At 40.1% G+C, this 21,050-nt stretch overlaps 1 protein-coding gene across 5 annotated transcripts in view; it reads left to right on the forward strand.

The window, feature by feature from the left end:
• LPP (LIM domain containing preferred translocation partner in lipoma) overlaps nucleotides 1-21,050 on the forward strand; it is a 631,758-nt gene that overhangs the window by 522,469 nt on the left and 88,239 nt on the right. The gene's annotated exons all lie outside the window — the stretch shown is intronic.

A 21,050-nucleotide genomic window follows, 5' to 3' on the forward strand; every position in this document is an offset into this window, starting at 1 on the left:
TTTTCTGTACACTAGGTGACCGCAGCCGGCTGTGTTTTTTTGTAGTTCTTGTGTCTGTTTTTCACCTTTTTTTTGACTGCATTGTTGATTCTTGCTACTTGAATGAGACTCCTGTGGCTGCCCCCTTCAGTTTTCCTTTTATTTCTTATGAGCCAGGAATCACATGAACAGTACTGGGAAACAATGTAACACTGTATGACGACCGTGAGTTTGAATTTGATTCCATCACTTAATACTTTGTCTCCTTGGGAAGGCGACATGATCTTTCTAAGCCTCAGTTTCCTCATACACATAGCGGTGACTGCAGGATTCTCCCCAAAGGCTCGCAAAGATGAAATGAGGCAGTCCTTGTAAGGCACACTTGGCTGGCTCAGGGAATGGTAATGGAATGAATGTTATTCTGAGATTAATTTTGATAAGATTTCTGGCCTATTTAGCATTTCTGAAAGTGAGGACCTTACATGTGCAGTGAGATGCATCGGGCTTTGGGAAATCGTTCCAATCTCTCAGACGTACCCGTCTCCCGTTCTTAAATGCTTTGCTTGCTCTGTGGGTTTCTGCTGTGCTGAGGTGAGGTCTCCATCTCCACTCCAGGCACAGCAGCTCAGCAGTTCTTGAGGGTGCATTTCCTTCTGCTTTAGTTGCCCGTTCCTGTACTGTGCTCATGATAGGGAGCACTATCTGGGTGATGTTTAATCACATCCTTGCAAGAAGTGAGTGAATTCAAGTAATGGAATTTCTTACCATCCTTTTTGACTTCACTCCCTCCTAAGAAACTTTAATCAAGATTTTTCTTTAATGAAATGTATCCGTGGTGACTCTAAATGTAATTTAATTCTTATCAGAATTCAGTTAAGCTTTACTCAAAGACCCCTGTTCGATACTGATTTCAGAGTTCAGCACAGCCCTCAAGCCCGCAGATGGATGTTTTAGCATTTTAATGTCTTCTGAACTTTCCTAAGTGCAATGAGCTGCCACGCTAAAAATGTAAAGAGTTTCTCTTCAGGAGGTTGGGAAAGCTAGGAGAATAAAATGAGACAGCTTTGTTTTGAAGATAGAGTTTGTGTTAAGGAGGACCCTAGGGCTGTGTGACCTTAGACCAGGAAGCCCTGTGACCAGGAAGCACCTGTGATGTCATCCAGTCAAACTGCGTCGTGTTCCATTAGTAGAAGCAAGATGTCTGAGACGTCCTGTACAAAGCAGAGAAAACCTAGGCCCTGGGCCTCAGTCTGTGCTCTTTTTTTTCATTGATAGAATCAGCATATTGAAGTTAGTTAAGTTAGTTAACTATTTCTGTGTAAGGACCACACTGTTTGATGCTCTGAGTTCTGGAAGGAGACCGGTCTGATATAAATTTAATTTATTTTATTTTTGCTTAAATTGGTACTGAAGAACTTAAGATCATGTTTAAATTAAATATTTACATAATGTGGAGAGCAAATATACCAGCGGTGGCTTTATCTTTGATTCAGTGACTATTTGCATTTTCCTATGGTCTCCTGAATCCTTAATCCTTACATGTACATAGCTGTAATTAAACAAATTGGACTCAGTAAGGCATTGTAATTCTCTTTAATCACTTTATACATGCTTTGTTTTGAATTTTCCATTGATTGACCTCATATGAATATGTATATAGCTTTCCACTGTTAATGATTTCCATTTTTAGCTTTTTATCTGTTAGCTGTACCTTATGCTTACACACTACATTTTAAAGCCATTTGCCACTAGAAAGATATCAGATATTCTCCAGTCTTTCAGTATTGTAAATAACATGCCTATAAGTAACTGAGTAAAAGTTTTTATGTTAGTTTACTTTGAATTACTTCCTTAGCATAAATTCTATGATTTATGCTACCAAGTTTACTTTATGGCAATTTGGAGACCTTTTACTAGATTTCTTTAAAAAGATTTTTCCAATTTACAGAACCACCAGCAATAATGAGACCAAATGTTAAGCTATACCTTATCCAGTGTTGAAGGGGTTTCTCTATGTTAATTTTGCACCAATTTAATAAGTGAATTATGCAATAGTTATTTTAAGTTTTATAATTAGCAAAATCAATGAAATGCTTTTCTGCTTTGGTGATGGATCTCTTAAAGGCTTAGTTTTGATTGTTCTTATGAGTTTGTATAAGTGAACAGATTAAAATTAAGAGCACCAAGCTTCCTTGGGAAGAAAAGTGATGTAAATAGAATACATTGGTTTTAGTCCTTGCTCTCCTGGTGTGACGTTAGATAAGTCATTTAATTTATGAATACCAGTATCCTCGCTTATTAAAGGGAGGTGCTAACTTCCTCCCTGTCTTCAAAGGGAAGGAGTAAACAAGTGTGATATTTTGTGTATCATGAAGAAATCGTTTACTAATATAAGGGCTTAACCTGGTTAATAACATTATTATCATTGCTTTTTCCCTTAGCGTAATCTGATAGAATTTAGAAATCCTCTAAGTTTGGGGTAATTTCATAGCTGCAGTTGCTATGGAAATACTGAAATAAATAGATGTCATAGAAGGAATATGAGGACATACATGAGAAGAGGTTCATGTCTTGCTTAAGAAGATTTTTATGTTGGTGTGGGCAGCAACAGTGCCTCCCACTTCCGTGTCCTTCTGCCCTTAATGAAACAGGTTTACTCATAAGTACAGATTTACCAAAGAATTGCTGTGTTCGTAACGTTGCCAGAGAGTCTGGGCCTAGAGACACAGTGCATCAGAAATTCTCAGCAAGTCTGTTTATGAAATGGCAGCCAAAGATCTTCCCCTAAACCAGGGCTCTTACTCAGAGTGGATCAAATCCAACTCCTAGCACTCCAGCAGTGGAAGTTGGTACAGACGTTTTTATTAGAGTTACAATCCAAGTGATTAAAAGACCTCAGGAAATAGGAGGCCAACTCCGCAGGAGACTAAACACTTTAAGGTTCCTGAATTTGATGCATTAGTGGCCAACACACTGACGGCCTTTTGCTCCTTATGTCACTAAATGGCTACAGTTAAAACATTCTAACTTTTCAACCTGCATTAAGAGGTTGGTTTTGTACCTCTGCAGGAAAGTTGTCCTTTTATATGCTCAACTCCTCCTAATAAAGTGTTTTAAAAGCAGTTACGGCCAGTGCTTTATGTGGGTATTAGGAAAGGACCTGAGAGTTTGGACTGAACTTGAAAAAATTCACATGAACTTCCCTTCTCCTCTCTTTTTTTACTACCCACCTCTGTTCTCTCATCTCCAAGGAGTGTTTGTCTGTCTGTGTCTCCCTTGCACTAGATCCTGCACACCATACACACACACACACACACACGCATATGCACTTTCTTCTTAATGTTACGTTGTCATCCCGCAAGCACTCTCCCAGGAAGGAGAAAAAATGGTTCAAGAGAGAGGAAAATTTGTCAAGTATGCTCTTGAGAGATTTAACCGTGCTAACTGCTGTGAATAGCTCTCTCTTCCATTTGTGCAGCCCTGTATATTTTACAGTGTCCCTGGGCCTCTATTCCTGCACCCCACCATCCCTGTCAGAACCTTGTGAAGCAGACGAGGGGGAGGTTATTAGTCCCCTTTACAGCGGCTTTGATATTTTCAAAGTAAAAGACAGAATGAAGACTAGGGACAGCTCCTCTAACTTGAATTTTATGGCTGGAACCATACGACTGCCCCGCAACGAGTGTTGAGCCTCCTAAAACTGTGCAGCTACTGACAGCCCCCTGGGAGTATAGCCATTGATTCTCACGATTTTAATTGACAACCACATGAATCATACCTTCCAGTATTACAGAACCTGAAATACTGAACTTCTACCAAAGTAAAACCAAAGCCCCTGTCTTTTCTTAAGCATTTACATATAGCTCTCCCTGAAATGCCCCAAGTTTTAAGGCAAAAGCCCCTTTTTTATGGTTAAAAATAATCATAGTAATAACTAACATTCATTTAGTGCTTTAACTTTTACAGAGCACTTTTCTTTTTCTCCTGTCACTCTCTAACGGTCTTAGAAAATAGGTACAATTATTATTTTCCTTCATTTCCACTATTAAGAAGTTGAGTTTTAGGGAAAAAAATCAGCTTGCTCATTTCCAAAGAACGTGAGTGTCAGATTCAAGACTTGACCCTGGCCTTTGAGTCTCAAGTCCAACTCTTTCCACACATCCAACAAATCCCTGGAAATCTCATTTATTATTACTAGGTTTCCTTTTTTCTTATTTTTTTCTCTTACCATATTGAACTTAGAATACTTTTTCTTGTAGTAGTAATTCTTTAAAAAATAATAACAAGAAACTCAGTTTTTAAGTGTGATAGGCTTATTAGAGAAAAATTAGAAAATATTTTTAAAAGGTATGTAACTCTCCTATCTAAATATTATAACAGCTTACATTTTACCACATATTCTTTTTCTATTTCAATGTACCTATGTATGGATATGTGTTTATAGATACAAGCACATATTATGTAAATGTTTGCACACACACACTGAAATCATACCATCCATACTAATTAATAACTTGCTTTCATTACCTAACAGCATATCAAACTGCCTTCTACAGAAATAGTTTCTTTTAAATATTCCATGGACATTCAAAAAAGATGTATATCACTTACATACCCTTTCTGAAAAACTGACTCAAAGAAATATTCCAGCAAACCAATAAATTAATCAAAAAGTGTGTAGGAAGTCCGGAACAAATAAAATGGTGATAAGCCATGAATCAATAAAAGTAATAGTTAAGGATGTAGGGAAAGATGCAATGGCAAATTTAGACCAGAAAAAAATAATATTAATTACCTAGTAACTACAATATTAATAACAGACAAAGTACAATTCAGGACAAAACTATCAAATGAGCCAAAGAACATTATTTTATTGATAAATGTCACAGTTCCTGAATAGCCATGAGCCTTTTTTCATTAAATAGCCTTACATTGAAATATATGATACAAAAATATTGAGGAAATACAAGATGAAAATGGTAAAAACCATAGTTTTTATAAAACTTTAACACATTTCTTGCAGTCTCTGACAAAGAAATTATATAAGTTGAATAATATGGTTAATATGATTGATTTAATCCGTACAACCAAAGAGATTATATCTCTTTTCCAAATCTTCACGGAAGGTTTAGAAAAGCATCATATCATAGTCTAAAAGGAAAATGTAGACAGTTCCTACTTTGGCTGGCAGAGCTATACATAGCAGTACAGTATGACAAGAAGTCTATAAAAGGATAAACAAATAATCACACAAGGTAAACAATTGTTGGGAAGTAGTGATAGTGATAACGCTGCGTGACAAGGAGAATGACGTGCAGCCAGAGTTGAATTCCAAGTAAAGTTAGAATCATTCATTGTAACAAAAAAAGAGTGTAAACATATGGACCTAAAAAACTAGAAAAGGACAACAAAATTAACCCAAAGGTAGAAGGGATTAGTTAAAATAAAAGCACTTATTGATAAATTGAGAAATAGTAGAATTTTTAGGTCTAGGAGATGATGGTTCTTTGAAAAGCACAATAAAATAAACATCCAGTGAAGATAATCAAGGAAGAAAGGGAGAAACAAAAATTACAGAAAATTAGGAATGAAAAAGAAGCTTTTAGCATGGGTGTAGAAGACATTTTAAAATTATTGCAGTTAAAATTTTATATAAAAGAGGCTATTTTCTGTGTAAATCTAAATACAGGGGAAGAAGAGTTAAATAACCTCATAAACCTGGATGAAATGCAGAGCTACCGCCTGAGAAAGAACCAAGAAATTTCACTAACAGGATTCTTCAGATCTTTGAAGAACAACTGATTTCTATGCTATTTCAACTTTCAGAGCCCAGAAAGAGAAGATAAACTTTTCAAATCATCTTGTAAAGCTAGCCTGATCCCGATTAATAATTCCTAACCTAGTTTGGCCCCCAGAGAACACTCTCTGCTAATCAACCTTTTGTAAATGCAGAAATTCTAAATGAAATGTTAGCAAATTGAGTGCCACGTAATGAAACATCTGAAGTTATTCCATGATTCCAATGTTAGGACAATGTCAGGAATATTGTAACATAATTCATTGTATTGATATATCAAATTAAAAAAAGAAAACAACCCTAGATAATCATCTCCATAGATGTCAAGGGGATATTTAACAATATTTATCACAACATTCTTGTTTAAGAGCAAAAACAACTGCAAAAACTCAACAAGCTCTAAGTAAAGTAGAAGAACAGGACAGATATGTTAAGTTTAAGGGAATAAAACAAACCAATGATAAGGCTTCTGCCTAGATTTTCCCAGGAAGGCACAAGATCCCTGCTATTAATATTATTCTTAACATTCTAGCCTTTGTAATGGAAATTTGGAAACAAAGGATATATACATATATATGCCTTTTTTGTTTTATATATGTTATGTTTCAATTATATAATATTTCTAACACATCTAAAGATATAAAACATAGTAAGATGGAATTCCATGTATCCACTATCTAACTTAAGGAATAAAATATTAGGAATTTAGTTGACATCCCTTAGGTTCTTGTCCATAATCACAGCCTCAAGACTCCTGTACAGAGGCAGCTACTATGCTAAATTTGTTTTTTATCATATCCCTGCATTTCTTTATAGTTTTACTACATATTTGTGTGCATATATACAGATATAGATAGATAGATAGATAGATAGATAGATAGATAGATAGATAGATAGATACAGTGTTGCTTATATATCGTGTGTTTTTTTTTTTATTTTTATCAAAGTATAATTGATTTACAATGTTAGTTTCAGGTGAATAGCAAAGCGATTCAGTTATACATATACATACATATATATTTTTTCTTTTTAGATTCTTTTCCATGTATGTTATTACAAAATACTGAATATAGTTCCCTGTGCAATACAGTAGTTCCTTGTTGTTTATCTATTTTAAATATAGTAAATATCGTGTTTCTTAATTTTAAGTGAATTGCATTGTATCATCCCTACTTTTCTGAGACTTTTTCACTGAAAATTATAAGACTAGGATGTATAAATATTTATAGATCATATGATTATTCTCCAAGGAAATTTAAAGTATCAGACCAACAAAAGTTTAGTAACCTAAGAAATTTAAAACTGTAAATTTAGGTTTAGAAAATGTAACAGGAAAAAAAATCCTTACACAGAAGCAAACAAAAAGATAAAATACCTAGGTAAACCTTTAAAAGCGTAAATGATCTAAGTGAAGAATGCTATAGAATTTTACAGGGATAATTAACTCATGAGCAGAATGATTTGGGGATTGAACATGCTTTGGAAAGCACCTCTCACTTTAACAGGCATTCATATCATCACCCTGTAATTACACAACAGCCAGGCTTTCAGTGGGAGAATAGTTACTGCACCGGCCTTTGCTGATGGTTTTTATTTAGCCCTTTTCCCCTAGTAGCTCCCAGCCCTTTGCTGATCTCGATTTCTGCCCCCTACATCCCTGCAAGCTCCAAGGCAGTCTTCGGCAAGGACAGCGAGGCTCACGCCTGGAAGTAGACGGCCCAGAAAACCAGAGACCTAGCCGAACAGAACCCTTTCCTCCTCCAATTCCTACCCCAAACTATATTCATTTCAATTGTCATAGAATTAGAATGCTTTTTAAGGGCCAGGGGAAACCTTAGAAATTCAATAACATCATTTTATAGCCGAGAAAACCTAAAGCCCGAGAAAGCTGACTGATTTGCCTGAGGTTATATGGTTTATTAATGTCAGAGGCAGGAATAAAAACCAGGAGCCTTGATGATGCCTTCAAAGAACTGCTTTCTTTGGGACTGACATGAAGAGGTTTAACCATATGTGGCCACAGGCCCCAGAGAAACATCCCTAGAAAATGTTGGATTGCGTAAATTTTGGTTGGAGAGTTTAGAAATAGGACAGCCTTTGCTTCAGCCTAAACCAAGACGGAGAGTCTCAGATTTCCAGGTTAAATGCCTCTGAAACTTTATGCTAGAACCTTCCCGCTGCCCTAGTTTGTTTATTTTTAAATCAAGCATGAACTCACCACTCGGTGTTTGCCAGAGTTTGGATGAATGTCAGCATCAGGCCACTGTAATAATGGTTTAAGATTATTTAATCCTATTACTTATACACTTCATTAGGCTGAGTGAATTGTTGGCAGTGGTTCAGTAAACTTCCTACTTTAGAGATAAAAGGATGGAAAGAAAATAGGGAAGAAGTCTGTTCCTTGTTTTCTTTCATATTTATAACTCTTAAAGGGTAAAGGAATGATAAGTGCCCAGTTACAGCTTGGAGTCTGTATTAGTAGGGTCTTGTGAACTGCGCTGCACCCTCAAAAGAGAAAAGTGAAACATATTTTCAATTAGAAGAAAAAGGATTTGGCCAAGGAGTGTGTGTGTGTGTGTGTGTGTGTGTGTGTGTGTGTGTGTGACAGAGAGATTATACTTTCGAATTGGTCTTAAAAATAGACATGGAAATAAGTTCAAGAGTCCTGGGTAAGACATCCTATCTTTCGTTTAGGGGGCCTGGTGTGAGGCAGCAAATGATTTTAAAGAAAGAACGTGGAATTTAAAGGCAGACCTCGTTCACACCCAGCTTGACCAGCTACTATTCTTCATTCCCCTTACTTCTTTTAGCTTAAATTTCCTCACAAATAGAATGGAAGTGATATTTCTTACCTCAGTGGCTAAGTGAGGGTTCAAAGAGGCTGACAGAGCTGAGTAAAAAAGTAGGGGAGGTTTGAGCACTAAATAACTGCCCAGATCAAGCCTCAGGGATGTAGATACAAAACGTGCAAAGGAGAAGTTTGCCTCACTTGAGTCACCGAAGGACAGTTATCAGTCAGCATTGCAGTCTCCAGAATGTTACCTGCACACGGCCGGTTTGAGAGCTCCAAGAGTCTGAGGGGCAGTGGCAAGTCATGAGACTCTGGAAGCCTGGTTTTCCCAAAATGTGTCATTTGGAATCATTACTCCATTATGGAAGTCCTCATTAAAAGTGAAACTCTGGACCACTCCCCAGAACTCCTGCACAAGGAGCCAAGAAATGAGCATCTTTTACAGGGCTCTTGGGAAGATCCTACTGCACGCGTAGGCTTGAGATCCAGCCCAGCTCATGTAAGAAGTAGTCCCCAGACACTTCTCTTTACCCCATCTCTCCTCTAGTTCCTTTACGGCACTTGGCCAAATGGACACTTCTCCTGGACGTTGCTCTCTCAGGCTGGTCTGTCTGCACCCAGGCTACTGTCTGTCTTGTGCCTTTCTCAGTCTCCATCATTTGGAAATCTGTGTCACTCAACCTGAAAAAGCTTTCCTGGAACTTGTCCAAATAGATGTGGCCTTTCCTGAACATGCAAGGCTTTTGTTTCTCCCTCTCTCATAGGATTTAACCCTCTGCAACTGATATTACAGTCGTTTGAGACTTCAGCATGTTCCCTTCTTGATTTAAAACCCTTAGAGGGTGTGTGTATGGTGGGAGAGGTGTAGCACATTTTACTTTTTTTTTTTTTCTTTTCTTTAATTCTTGCCCCAGCAGGCGAGCCTCTAACTGTTTTGATACTTACAGGGAAGGGCAGGCTAGAGAAGGACAGGGCTCCCCCCACCCAGATCCCAGTGGCTCCTGAGAAACTCTTTGACTCTTTGCCCTTTGCTATACCTTGGATTTGGGACTCTGTGTGTATACAAAGCAAAGAAGAGAACTTGGCTCGGGAAGCCTCTGAGCAGTCGTAGCTGAGATGTAAATGTGAAAGACTGAAAGGAAGGATGTGAGAGGGAAGCCAGCTGTCTGTCTTCCAGCTGTAGAATTATCTTAAGAGCCGCTGCACTCAAGGTCAAACACACAGGCCCAACTTGCAGATGAAAATTGCCAGGGGGTTTGAGTGGAAGTTCTCTGATGTTCTTTGATGACTTTGAATGGGACGTGGTAATTCCCTCCCATAGCTAAACCTACTGAAAAAAAAAAAAAAAATCTGCTTCCTGGATCTCTCTTTTGCTCACCTCCCTGCAGAGTCAGGGGCTGCCAGGTGAGGTTGGCATCACCTTTACAGCAAGGCAAGTCCTCTTTTTGAGTACTTAATAGTGACTAGGCCCTGGTGTATCTGGTATAGCTGGCAGGTCTTCAAAACATACTAATTTTTTAACTTGAAGATTATTACATAATTCAGTCTCCTACATTTACAGTTTGAGACAACAGGATGCTGAAAGAGGGGGAAAGACTTGCTCAGGGTAGGTGATGCATCGATGATGTACTGAGCACTCCAGGAAATCTGAAACTCACAAACGCACATATGTGATGAGTTTTAAATTATCTTAATTTTGTTGGGTAATAAACATCTTCCACAGAAGGTGTTTTTGCTTTATGGACTCTTTAATAATGCTGAAAGATTTTTGAGGCCATTTATATCAATAAAACCACTGGAATACATTAGTTAAAATGAAACTGAACCTTCTAAGATGTATCTCCCCTAGAAAGTTAAAGTTTACATTTTCACTCTAGGCAAAAATTCTAAATAAATTATATTATAAAAGCATAACAAATACACAAATAGTTCTCCCACAAAATGAATAGCATGGAATGTGCTGGAGCCTCAGAGGAAAAACTGGGGGAAGAGAGTAGAGACATTTGGGGGAAAAGGAGAAATTTAACAAGAGTGTCTTCGTAGAGGAAGGGGCCTGTACTAGTGTGTCATATGGTAAATCTTAGTTTCTCCTAATACCATATATTCATTCTTTTTCTACCAGACAGGCAAGTAAAAACTGTTACTATCCCTTTTTACAAATTAACAAAATCAAGGCTTAGAAAACCGAGAGCTTTGGAAAATGAGGGGTTAGCTTAGGATTAAAGCAAAACTTTCAGCTCGTGCTCTCTAAATCTTGGCCCCTACCTTTCTCTTAAATAAATTCAAACTAACAGATGGCCTGTCATCAGATAGGACTTTTTTTAATCAGCAAGGCTTTTCTTTTCACAGCCCTCAGGTCTCAGTTTGGTTACCACTATTTTGAGAATCCTTCCCCACGTCCTTCCAGCTGAAGATAAGCACTTCCTCCTCTGTCTCCCCCGAGCTTTTCTCTATACCTTCGTTTTAATCATTCACCTTTATTTTAACCCATTGCTGTCTCTACCTTATATTGGCAGGCAGTCTCACCACATGTAGATAGACTGTCAACTTCTTAAGAAGCAAGCTCGTTTTTTCTAGTTTACTTTGAGTCCCTTTTCCCTGTTCTTGCCCAAACCTTACTCCACATCTCCCCAGGTAGTGCCCAGTGCAATACTTCTCACACTGAGGGGGATTGGATACTTACAAAAAAAAAAAAAAAAAAAAAAAAAAAAAAGAATGACTTAGTTTTCTCAGGTTGTCCGTAGACTGTATGGCTTAAAAAACAGAAATTTCTCACAGTTCCAGAGGCTAGAATTCAATGATCGAGGTGCCAGCATGGTGGGTTTCTGGTAAGCATTCTCTTCCTGGCTTCCAGAAGGTCATCTTCCCTCTGTGCCCTCCCCGACAGGCAGAGAGAAAGAGAGTGCCAGCTCTCTAGTTTCTGCCCTTTCAAGGGCACTAGTTCCATCCTGAGGACCCCACCCTTTTACCTCATCTAAACCTAATTGTCTCCCAAAGGCCTCATCTGCAAATACTGTCACATTGTAAGTTAGGGCTTCAACATATGAATTTTAAGGGGACACAATTCAGTCCATAGTAATGAATTACACTTTTTGACCACAGGTCTATAAATGCGTTCTGGGTGCTGGTTGGTGGAGTGGCGAATAGAATATACTGTGTTTCTAGATACAGAAGCGATATACTGAGACATTTAACAGGTGTTTATTGAGTTCCCTGCTGCCTTTACAGAATTCAAGTGGACCCTCAGTAGGTCCCTGTTAATGATTGAAAAATCATAGAGCTCTGATGCATTTGCCTTTAAGGTTACAATTTTACCCACTAGATCTTACCTCATTTTTCAGACCAGAGAAAAGAGAAAGACTTGGGTCTTTGGAAGGTTGTTGCACATTCCTATTAGATCATGAGGAAATTGGCACAAGTGGCAGGAAGCCAGACTGGCCCGCGTCTGGCCAGGCAGTGTCTGCAGGTCATTCCAGAAAAGCTGCCGGAATAACGATGTGTTCTCCCATAAAGTGCTTTCTTGTCAAAGTCTCTTTTGGAGTTAACTCTTCATGCACAGATCGATAAGCCTCACCAACTGGCCAATGCAATTAAGAGGTGGCAGGTTAAGCATTACTATTAAGTGCAAAGTAAAATACAATGAAGAAGGTTGTTTTTGTGAAATTGTGTTGTCAGATATTGCTCAGGAGTGTTTCTGAGTTTTTATAGAAGAGAGTCCAGGAGACAGAGGGGATAACTGTCTCCCATTGCCTTGGGAAAAGCGAGCATTTAAATAGAGATCTCTTGAATATCTTTAACTGCAGAGTAGACTATTGGCCAATTATGAGAGCCACCAAATGAGCACCATCTGTGTACAGAGGGCTGCGTTCAGTGCTCTGGGGGAGACGAGCAGCTTGCTCCCACGGAGCCTTCAGATGATCGAGAAGCACCAGACACTCACACGAGAGTGATGTAGGGCCCAGTCTGTCTGTGAGAGAGACCTGAGCAGTGATGAGAGCTCAGAAAGCATGGGGGTGGAGGGGACCAGCACCAAGAAGGCCCTCCCAGGTGATGCAGCGGTTGAGCTGGGCCTTGAAAGTAGAGTCGGATATGATAGGAGGAAAAGAATGGCCCCAAACAATTCCAATTTCTAAACATTTGTTTCCCATGTTAAACTCCTTTACAACTGCTGGGATAAAAGGAAAGGAACCAGACTGTTGGTAAATAAGGATTTGTTGAGCATTCGTTAAAATGTGGGAGCAGAGGAGGTAAAGAATATTTTTCTGGTTCATAGGTTTCTCTGCATATGTGACAAGAGAGTCTTGGACTCATTACCTTCCTCTGATGGCATCTTAATGGGATTCATTACAAAAGCCAAATTCCTTTCTCCCGAGACAAGAAACAGAAACCACGGGAGTAGCCATGTTGGTGCTGTCCTTCTTTCTCTGAAGAAGTGGATACTTAAAAGCTATGAAAAAGTGCTACTATACCTCCAGACAGTTTGTCTGTTTTGTCAGTAGGATTGGGTGGAAGTCAATGCTGACGCCCCTGAAGCTGGAAAGGACCTTGATGACTCTCTATCCCAAGCCCCAGTTTTTGCACATTAGTGAACTGAAGCCCAGTCAGAGTGCGGTTTTTCCAGGTAGAAGAGAGCCAAGCGAACTTCCTAAATCATTAGCAACCAGTTTATTGTCAGATATTTATGTTGCCTTCGTGTGGAAGAGAACAATTATGCTTTCAGGAAGGAATAACTTGACTCCCGATTCCCTGAGTTACCATTGGATGGTATTAGGCAACACCACTTAATAATCTAGCTGTGTTGCAGCTATGATAATTATATGTCTTCTAGCATTCACCACCTGTACCAATTGCTTAGCATAATAATACCTTATACTTACATGCATGTGCCCAAAGTACTTTTATAGCTGTTTTTCATTTGATGCTCACAACAGTCCCACAAGGCAGGTGCTATTCCTAGATTAAACATGAGAAAACTGAGCCTTAGAGAAGGCAGCCCATAGACGAGAAACGGAAACAGATGAGGAATCTAGTTTTCTTACCTCGGCATCTCAGTTGCCTGACTAGATGGTCTTCAGTCCTTTATCCTTCTAGTGAGTATTTACTGAGCACCCTGTGTATTTCAAACATTGTAGTGGCCTTTGGGGTACAAGGTTAAAAAAGATACAAGCCCAAGTCCTTGGGGAGCTCACCGTTTGAAAGAGTAGCATGTTAAGTGCATACTGCATCTTTCAGGGAGGTGGGGACATGTAAGATTGGGGGAATAATTTCGTAGCTATTTATCTAAGCATGCCACAGTCCTGTCTCCCCAGCTAGACTGTGAGTGTCTTACCATGTCCTGTGTCCTGTTGCCTCTCCGAAGGCTCCTTGTATCGGCCTCGTACTCGGCTGGCGTTCACTCAGTATTTGTTGATGATGGTGATGACGATGTAGATGATTTTTCCCTCGGACGTTTGCAACACTGGAGGTTTTCTGCTGGCCTTTGGGTATATTAGCATTTAATTTACAGGTCTGAGTTAGCCTTTTAAAAATCATTTTTAAGGAAAATAAACAACTTTCTGAGCTAGCTTCTAAAAACTAACATACTCAATATAGCAGTGATACTGTTTTAACCAGTAGGTGCCCAACATTTGCAGTTTAGAGGGTTGTACTTGTATGACTGTTCTCTTCTGTCAGTGAATTGTAACCTTCATTAGCGGCCGTTAACACATCAAAACAGCCTTTAATCAGTCTTAAAGAATTCTAATTATTCCCAAGTATCTGATCATTACTGTTTCATTGATATTTTAAGTGGTATCAAACATTGCAACTGTTTTCCACAGGAAGAGGATGGAGTTCAGTGCTATTCAGTGGCAAAGATGGGGAAATTTTTCCTCCTAGCAAAGTTGTGATTAAATGTGTCAGTTGCACAAGCTTGGAATTCTTCTTCACAATTTCAACATTTTGTATTGCTTTAATATATTACAAGCAGAGTATTTCCCAGCTCATTTATATTTCCTGGTTTCTGAAATTTTACTGGAAAGCTTTGTGAACAAATACTAACTTCAAAGATACTAGAAATAAAGCGAAAATGAGGTTTTTCTCTCACATATCTAAACGAGTTTCCTTTAATCATTAAATTCCTGATATGTAATTAGTCCAATTCTGCTTTAGATAGGAGCTCATTATAAAGGTTCTAGGTGAGCAGTCTTTCTAGCAGAAGTGACCTTTTTGATCGTCTCCCAGCATTTCCTAAAAATACTTGTATACAGAGTGAATTGCAAGGTAAATGAGTAAATCAAACACCAAGACTCACACGCATGTGTACACAGAAACACAAGCACAAGCACCACAGCCAGCAACCCTACCACAAAACAGAACTCCACTTACTCTAAGGACAAGTAAAAATTTATGTCTACTACAAAATCGTTTTCTTGAAAAATAATTTAGAAATTTATAAACAGACACTATGGCACTCATTTGTCAACCAAATAACAATCTAAATGGGACTAGAAGAAGAGAAAGTGTAATTTAAATATTTTTGAGGGTGGTACTGGTTAAGAGCATGTGTGTGCGCGTACGCGCGTGCACGCACACGTGTGTGGAGGGATGTGTTGAATTTGAGAGTAATTTATGGAAAGTGCTGCCAGCGTGGTATTTCAAATGCTCCACAATTTGAATTTAAACTGCTCAATGGGATCATTAAGATTATTATGCATGTTTTCCAAAGAATTTGAATTCAAACGACAACTTTAAAAGAAAAAAAAGATGCCCTTTAAAAACTGAGAAATGTTATTGCACTTACAGAAATTCATGCAGTTTGAAGTAATTTGCTACCCTCTCTTCTGAAAAAGTACCTGATGATAATGTTCTCAAGAGATGGGGATGTTGGAGAAAGTTCATATTGCAGACACATTACCTTGATGAGGAAAACTAGATTGTAAAGCAGGCTTTATGGACAATGAATTATTTCGTCTTGTACAATGGACAACAGAAAAATCAGGAAGGGTCGTGGATCAATGAAGGAGGGAGCCCAGAGATCTGAGGATGGCAGAAGCTCGCTTGAGTAGAACTTAGAAGCCCCTTTCAAACTCATCAAGTGTGCATTTGGTTCTCTTCTTTGGGTGGATCTCGGCACATAGAAGTCTACTTTCATTTTGTGCCAGTTAGCCAAATGAATGATTTATAAAAGAAACAAACAGAAGGGTGCTTACTCACTTTTGAAAAGAAGTCTTCTTGTAATGGATTTTGCAAAGTTGTTTTGCAATGGATTTACCATTATATTCTTTTAAATCAGCAGAGTTCCAATGATGGGAAATTTACTAGCTCTCGAGGCAGCTTTTCCTCTGTTGAACTCTCTAAAGGTTATAAAGTTACTTCTTATTTTGGATGGAAATCTGTTTCCTTACAACATCTACTCATCTCTCCGCAAAGAAGACAGCTAATACATCTCCCATTCAAAAGCCCACCGGGTATTTGAAGAAAGTTCTCAAGTCCATCTGAATATTCTCTTCAGGCTAAATTCGTCTGTCCTAATATCAAGGCCTCTTACCCTCCTGACCACTTTCTTCTAGATTCGTCCAGCATATCAGTATCTTTCTGTACTGTAGTACTTAGAATTCCTGTTGTCTTTAATAAAGAAATTGACCCATTGAGATATGTAGAACTTGATTAAAAGACAAATAGGTAACAACATCAAAACCAAGGAGATTCTAGGTTTTACATGTATTCAAGTTGAAGGAAAATCTTCCCAGTTCTGGTGGAGTAAAAGTAAGATTGCATGTTCGGTCTCGTTCTCATCAGTCTGTTTTAAGCAGAAGTAAAATGAGATTTATGATGTTTATCATTTTCTAACTTACATTAAAGTTTATGTTTCATCTCTCTGTCCAGGGGTAGCTTACTTATTTCTCTGCACCTTTAGCCGTCAGCACTGTCTTGGTATAGGTGATATCCGTAAATTGTCTGGTGTTAAAGAACAGTAACAGCAGTAACTACTTAGTGTTTTCCAGTTTATGAAACATTTCCAATCTCAATTTGAGCTTGATGTATAGGTTTTGTGTGTGGGTGTGTGTTGTTGTTGTTGTTGTTGTTGTTGTTGTTGTTGTTTAATTAGAGGAAATCAAGGCTCAGAAAGCTTAAGAGATTTGCCCAAGAACAGAGAGCTGGTCAGAGGATTTGAATGTAAGACATTGTGGCTCTAAACTTTGTCATTTAGCCCAGAGTATCTGTTAGTCGATTATCACTTCCTTAGGTTTTGCCTGAGTAGGATGTATTTATAAATGCTTTGAGTGAGGGAGAGCTTTGATTTCTGCCCCTTGTCAGAGGTGTTATGCAAATTCAGGGACTTTGGCAAATTTGAAGGCAGTCCTTTGGGTTTCTAGGCACTGCGTTAGAGCAGCATTTCTTTGGAGCACCGCGGTCTCTCTATCCTATCCAAAATGAATCTGCAGTAATGTGGGGACAGGCAGTCTATGAGGACCAGCACTGAGGCAGTAAATAGAGCCTCTTTAAGGGTTGCCAGCAACAGGCTCATCTTGTCTCTCAATCCAGAAGCACAAGTGAAGAAATGAGGCTTCGGTGAAGAGAGTGATGTTCCAAATAAATCAGCTGTGGGGTCAGGGGAAGAGCTCAAGCTCGGGGCTACGAGTCTCCAGCCAGTTTTTGCAGCCGCTGGGACACAGTCCTGTGGAAGCCCAGACTTGTGCTTAGTCTGGACGTTCAGTGAAGGTCCAGTGTGCCTACCTGTTTGCTCCTCCTTCTCACTGCCTCCCTGACCTCACCACCATCAGCCCACACCCATCCCCGCTCAGTGTTGCCCGGGCACCTTCTCATCACACCATCCTGCTTCTGAATCCATGGACTTACCAAGTTGGGGCCCACTGCTTCTTTCAGAATGCTACTGACAATTTCTATATTTGATTCAGAGAACCAGTCATAAAGCCTTTTCCAGTAATCCCAGCAGTCCCAGTGCCAGTAACGGAGGAGACACTTCCAACTGTTAAGCAACAGTCATCCTTTCAAAGGAGATTGAGCAATTTCATTTTCAAGTTGTGTTTAAAGCATGAATCTGGAGGCTGAAAGGCCCTCCTGGACCCTGCCTGACGGGGCTGGAGAGCTTTCGGGTGAAAGGGCTGTGAGACTGGCCCTGTGTGTGCTCATTGGGTAGGACTCACCGGGAGAGGTAAACGGGGTTTCCACTTCCTTCATTATGCGAGATCACTATGATAATATGAAGGTTTTGTGAATATCAAATAGAACTTTTTAAGACAGTGGCTACTGCCTTTCATGAGATGTATTTTTGCCCTCAGCAATATGTACTGCATTAAAAGGAAGGCAGACACTTGAGAAATACCCAGAGACTGAACAGACCATGTGAAACAGAGCATGCCGTCACTGTGGGGAAAGGGGCAGGTCTAGATGACCACTCATCAGAGATGTGGTGGACAGGACTCTTGTCAAGGAAGGGGGAGTGGAGAAAATGTCCAATACCAGTCTCTTCAACATGGAAGTGGAACACGGGGAGAGACCTGTTTGTCCATAAACCCCCAGGCATACTTGCACCAATGGCCCACGTGGTATGTATCCTATCTTCTTGAAAGGTAGCAGAGTTATTCACATGCCCTGGATGGAAATAATATGACATTACCAGCCAATTCCTTTTGCAGTTAAGGGGCACTTAGCTTCACGTGCAACTGCAGATTCGCATCAGGAAGCGTCAAGATGAATCCTCCAAACTCCCTGTCTCGTGACATTCAAACCGTTCTTGTCACTCGGCTCAGTTTCCCTGCACCTGAGCTGAAGGCTGCAAGGCAATGCACAGAACTCGGCGTCACATCAAAGAGAGATCAGCCTGAACCCAGACTCTGCTACTCTGTACTTTGTGACAGAGGTCAAGGTTATTCGGTTTTCTAAAGCAAGGCTGATAGTACTTACTGTGTTGGACTCCTGGGAAGGTTAAATGAGTTTGTGTAAGTGCCAAGCACAGTGCCTTGCTCCTAGTAGCAGTTTCATAGGTGCTAGCTGTCATTTCTGAGATTCGCTCAGTAGACGTTTACAATACCACACCTCCTCTGGAAAATAGATTTTAAGTATACTGTTAAGAATTTCCGTCATAATGTCTTCCTTCCCTCGGTCCTTAGCTTTTCTCTCCTGTCCCTCTCTCCTGGCAGTACTGCAATCTGGATGAACCCAGCCACTTGTCTTTTGCTCACCGAAGCAGCTGAACATTGCTGGGGAAAAGCACACGGTCAGGCATGTTGATATCATGAGAAGTTGTGACTAAACTTGACCCTCCTCAGCGCCTACGTTCTTACCCACTGCTCTCAGCATTTTCTACTCGACCCCGATTTCTGACTGCCGCTCTGTCCCCAGTCCCTCCTCCCCAAGGGACGCATGCCTCATTCTCCACAGCGAGAATGAAAGCCACCACATGACGCTCCCTCAGCTGCTGCCATCAAGTCTGCGCTGTCCTCTCTGTTCCTTCTGCTGCAGGAGCGGAAGAGCCCATCAGATTATCAAATACCGGGTGATCCAAACGTGTGTTCTGATCCCGTTCCCGTCCCCTCAGGACCCCCACCCCACAGGTCATCTAGTCTTCATCCTGGATCCTCCGCCTGTCCTTCTTCCTGGACTCTTCTCATCCGTGTCCGGTTGCGTCCTGCATGGCGATCGTGTTCCCTCCAAGGACTGCACAGCTCTCTCTGGCTATTGCATTATCTCCTCCTCACAGCCAGACTCTAGGAAGCTTTTCATTACATATGTTGCCTCCTTTTCCTTTCCTCACAGAGCCCTTCCTCCTGCTTGGCTTTTCTCTGCAGCACTCCTACCTCAACTACCCTGGCCAAGGACATCTGTGACTTGTGGCTTCCATACTGCCAAAACCATCAGTCAGTATCATTGTTCATCTGACAGGACATCTCTGGGGGGATGGAAATTCATCTTTAAAAAGCTATCCTCCCAGCTTCCTTGACATCTCCAGCTTTCTGATTTTCTATTTATCTACTTCTCATATTTTTTTTCCTGTCTTGCTCCCGCTTCCATGACCCCTAAATTACCCAGTTTTTCCTGACTGCGTTTCTCCTCCAGTTCTCTCTGTAGTCACTGTCATTTCCTCCCAAGCTTTCACGTACCATCAACATGCTGACATGCCTCAAACAGGTGCCTTGATGGTACTGTTGCTGTTTTTCTCTTTAGCCATTCTGATGTGTATAGTGATATGTCATTATACTTCTTATTTCCATTTCCCTAATGGCCAGTGATGTTGGAATGCTGGAAAGGATGTGAATAAACTGGTACTTTGGGGATATAAAATGGTACAGCCACACTGGAAAACAATTAGGAAATTTCTTTAAAAACTAAACACGTAGCTATCATATAAGCCAGAAATTGACTTGTGGGCTGTTATCCCAGAGAAATGAAGATGTATTTACTCAAAAATCTGTTCATAGCAGTTATATTCATAATAGCCCCAAACTAGAAACAACCCAGATGTCCTTCAACAGGTGGTATATTTTTACCCTGAAATACTATTCAGCAATAAAAGGAGTGAATTATTGATACACACCACAACTTGGATGAATCTCAAGAGAATTATGCCGAGTAGAAAAAGCTAATCCCAAAAAGTTACATACTGTATAATTCCATTTATATAACATACTTGAAAGGATGGTAGATATAGAGAATAGATGAGTGGTTGTCAGGGGTTAAGGTTGAAGGGGAGGAGTCAGGGGCTAAAAATGGGTGGGAGTAGATTTAGTTATAAAGGGGAAACAGGAGGGATCCTTCTGAGGGAACTGCTCTGTATCTTGGCTGTGGTGGTGGACTTATGAATCTATACATGTAACAAAATTGCCTAGAGGCAAGTATGTGCATATGTGCATGTGTGTACATGCATACACACACATGTGCACATACTAACACATATCCAAGTTTTGTTCCTTCTGCTCTCTCACCTCCTACTTACTACTCACCCCCTGCAATCCGGCTTCTGTCCCCACCTCTCCGCTTACACTGCACTCCTCAGCATCACCAGTGGCCTCTTTGAAGCTAAATACACTGGGGACCCTTCATTCCTTATCTTTCTTGAGCCCTCTGTGCCATTTAAAGCTGTTGACACTATCTCCTCTAAACGCTGTCTTGATTTGGCTTCTGGGACACCATCCACTCTGGTTTTTCCTCCTACCTCTCTACTCACAACTTTCCGCTCTTTTTATTATTACTATTATTAACAGATTTCCTTTCCCTTCTTCATTCCCTAAATTCAGTGTTTTTCTGTGTTCTGCCCTAATCCCCTTCTGGGCTCACGCCACACTCGCCTAAGTGGTTTCATCTGCCCCCATGACTACAGGTACCATCTATGTGCTGAAGACTCCATGCCCAAGGTACTGCAGCTGAGTCTCTCTCCGAGCTCCGGACTTTGTGCCTACCCACTCACCAGTCTTCAGAAACTGGCATAAACTGAACGCACGATTTTCCCTTTAAACCCGCTCTTTGGTGAACGGCACCACT

The sequence above is a fragment of the Camelus dromedarius genome, chromosome 2 (assembly GCF_036321535.1).
Source record: "Camelus dromedarius isolate mCamDro1 chromosome 2, mCamDro1.pat, whole genome shotgun sequence".
Lineage (NCBI taxonomy): Eukaryota > Metazoa > Chordata > Mammalia > Artiodactyla > Camelidae > Camelus > Camelus dromedarius.